The sequence below is a fragment of the Penaeus japonicus genome, unplaced genomic scaffold (genome assembly GCF_977035675.1).
Source record: "Penaeus japonicus unplaced genomic scaffold, GWHDUDI00000001_assembly GWHDUDI00000019, whole genome shotgun sequence".
NCBI lineage: Eukaryota > Metazoa > Arthropoda > Malacostraca > Decapoda > Penaeidae > Penaeus > Penaeus japonicus.
The window spans coordinates 35,457,363-35,461,328 of NW_028234421.1; the positions used below are offsets into that span (position 1 = coordinate 35,457,363).

Consider the following 3,966-nt stretch of genomic DNA (forward strand, 5'->3'; position numbering starts at 1 on the left):
TATAGATATATATGTACACCAGATCTAGATACATACACACACACCCAAACACACAATGTGTGTCTGGATGTGGGTGTGTGAGTGTGCAATATTGATTTTATCTTCCTTGACTTCGAACGTGTTTTCATCCTGTAAGGAATTCGAGTACGTTCATCGAGCGCATATGACGCACGCCTGCATACGTATTTCTTATACCTCAGCATTTGTACCAACTAAAAGGATTTGCGTTCATTTCCTGTGGAGCTAAACTAATGTTTATTCGCTACTAATATAAATACACACGTTAATTTATCATCCTAGTGAGTAATTAAATATCATACACACACATACATATGCTATATCTATACATAAATTGTTTGGCAGAAAGCATATATCTGGCAACTATGCCCAGGACCTTGGTGTAGTTCAGACGAACTCTTTTGCTAGAGCTGGCTCGCCTTAGTTCATACTTGCCCGTCGAAGCATCTGCACCTCAAATCTGCATTATACTGCTAACGTCAGAAAAAATGAGTAACTACATTTTATTGGAAATGTCAAGCAAACAAGTAAGTTGTTTAATGTCATAGTACAACACGTTCTATTTATTGACGAAATAAAATAATGAAATTGAATGTATATGTACATATGTATATACATACATACATACATATATATATATATATATATATATATATATATATATATATATATATATATATATATATGCATGTATACATAAATACATATACCAACATTCATACTTACCTGTACATACATACCTATACATACATACCTATACATACATGCATACCTATACATACATGCATATATACATACATATATACATATATATACATATTATATATATACACACACTCTCTCACTTATTCGTCTATAATAATAATTATGATGATGATAAGGATAATGATAATAATGATAGTAATAGTAATAATAACAATGATAATGATACTAATAGTAATAATAATGATGATGAAAATAATGATAGTGATGATGATAATAAGAGTGAAGATAATATTAGCAGTGATAGTTATAATAATAGTGATAATAATAATAATTATAATAATAATCATGATAATGATTATAATGATAACAATAATAAAACATAATAATCATAATAATAACTATAATGATGATAATAATAGTTATGATAATAATGATGATCTTCGGGAACAATAAAGATAGTTATAATGATAAGAAAAACAATAAAAATGTGTGAAACTTTAACAGTGTTAATGATAACAATAGCGATGACACTAATAACAAAAATAATAATGTTAACAACAGTAAAGATTATGAGACCTATGCCAGCAACATAAACGACATAAAAGGTGAATAGCAACATGCAATAACGATGATAATCATAATGATTATTATTATAGTTGCTGTTGTAACTGTTATATAGTTTATTTTAATTTTCAGTCTTATATTTTTCTACTTTTACTTTCATTTTCCATTTATCAACATGATGATAGCAATTATGATTTTGATGGTTGGCAGATTGTTTATTAATATAATTATTATCATTATTACTTGCACCGAATCAGTACCATTGCCACTATCGTAATCAACATTACATTTATCATCCTTATTGTTCTTATCAGAATCAGTGATAATGTCTTTTTTCTGTTTTATTGCTGTAAATGGTGATAAGATTAAATTTGATTATAAAGATGATAAAGTGTAATGCCCGTCAGTAATGAAAAACGAATAATTTTTGAGCCAGTATTGTGTACGATGTGATCTATTCATTCTGTACTGAAAAACAACCATAAACCATTGTCAATACGAACACAAATATAACAAATATACAGCTAATTCAATGTTTCTAATGATCTGTTTTTTGTTTTTTTTTGTTTTTTTTTTTCTAACAGGAGGAAGTGGAAATGGACCAAACTTTATATGAAAGTCCTGTAGGGTGTCGACCTAAAATGAAATGCTGGATACCAACAAATTTGCATTCCCTTGAAGTTGTTTATTCTTATTGTCTGTTCGAAAATATTACGCGGACTCTCCATATCGAAGATTTTCTACCAGTCGTTCAGGAAGAGAAGATCCTCCAGAAGACCCTGCCACCAAGTACGCACTTGAAGCATTTGCTCCCCAACCTAAAGGCAGCCTAGTTCGGAATGCCAATCACTGGCCACAACTGGTACGGGAATGTGAGCTTCGTCGTGAACTTCAAGACATTCCTACAAACGTTCAGCCATTTCAATATATACTTTGTAGAAGTTGCTGAATATCAAAGTCAGAATGCATCGAGACTATTGTTCACTAGCAAGTCTTACGACATGAGGCAGTACAATCCTGAAATCAAAGGAGGTCCGTGGTACGTGGATTCAAACAATGACCACTGGTTTCTCAGAAACGCCAGGAGATTCAACAGTAGAAATATCAGTCCTTTTGGACACACGCTGGAGTTGATTCTAGAACTTAGTGACGTTGAAGCCGCGACACTGTTTCAGATTTCCTCTAACCAAGTTGCGGATCATTCTCAAGCGAATAGCCCAGGGTACATGAAGTGCAAAAAATATAGGTCAGGGCAACATTGGGTTGAATGCCCTACTCCGCTGTCTGAAATAGAAACCGTCCATATGCTGAAGAATGGGAATATAACACCAGCACACAGGTAAAACGATTAAATCAAGTTTGCATATATCACTACGTTATCAGTAATTAAAAACAAATAACGAAAAAAAAATGACAAATGATTTTTTGCTATTCATGACTCACTGAAAGCTCATGAGCTTATCCCCACTAAAGTCCCTCCATTTACCTTCCAGTGTTGAGTGAGAATTTTCACAATTCTTCGATGCACCATTGATGTTGACTCCTGGCAGCCCTGGCGAAACGGAGCAACACCTGCAGCCATCAAGCCCCTGACCGCCTCTCAACCCGTGATTTCGGAGGACCCAAAATCATCACCTATAATAAGAAACTTGGGATTCTTGCAGTGCGGAAATGCAGATTGCAAAAGGGAGCGAAGAGCATTCTTCTTTTATTGCTTTCCATTTATGTAATGTGTTTCATAGTGTTAATTAGAAGCTACATAATGTTCAGTAGCTTCAGTAGACAACCATATAAGCATGATCAAACATATCTAAATGTAATAGCTACGTATAGGAAGTCCATCCCATTAAAAGTAGTGTGCCTTATTGACAGAAACAGATATATAGCTTTGGGTTTGTAACTTACACCGGAAACCCTTGAAATATCGGATCACTCTGACCTTTCACATATAAATATATATATATATATATATATATATATATATATATATATATATATATGTGTGTGTGTGTGTGTGTGTGTGTGTGTGTATATATATGTATATATATATACACACACACACACACACACACACACACACACACACACACACACACACATATATATATATATATATATATATATATATATATATATATATATATATATATAAATATAAATATACACATGTATGTATGTATAAATGCATGCATGTATGTATGTATTTATGTATATACATATATACATATATATGCTTATATATATATATATATATATATATATATATATATATATATATATATATATATATATATATATATGTAAGCTGAGGAACCCATCTTCCTGCAACGTTGCTTCGTCAATGCAATTTAATTATTTGCACAAGCGTTTGACCGCTCACAACCATCAATAGGCCTGCTCTCTGCTAGGAGACCAGCGGAGTACCTGTGTGTCCCACTAAACGAGTAGTCGCACTGATTTTCTTGAGAAAACTATCTTTATGGTAATTTCGCACATACTCTGCGTACCAAAGACTATTAAATAAGACGGGTAAGTCCAAGACAAAAACTGTAATAATACTAACTGGGACCTCTGAGTAGTCCATGACGTCATAACGTAGTCCGACTAAGAGATGTCGCTACAATCAACCGTCGATGACGTCATATGTTTACATTCTCACAAAAAACGTGACAGCACAGC

At 32.7% G+C, this 3,966-nt stretch overlaps 1 non-coding gene across 1 annotated transcript; it reads left to right on the plus strand.

Moving 5' to 3' along the window:
- Positions 1 to 397: 397 nt before the first annotated feature.
- LOC122250354 (uncharacterized) lies at positions 398 to 3,254 on the plus strand. Its single transcript, XR_015191917.1, has 3 exons — positions 398 to 545; positions 1,872 to 2,626; positions 2,781 to 3,254. It is a non-coding gene; the product is annotated as an uncharacterized LOC122250354 (transcript).
- The last annotated feature ends 712 nt before the right edge of the window (positions 3,255 to 3,966 follow it).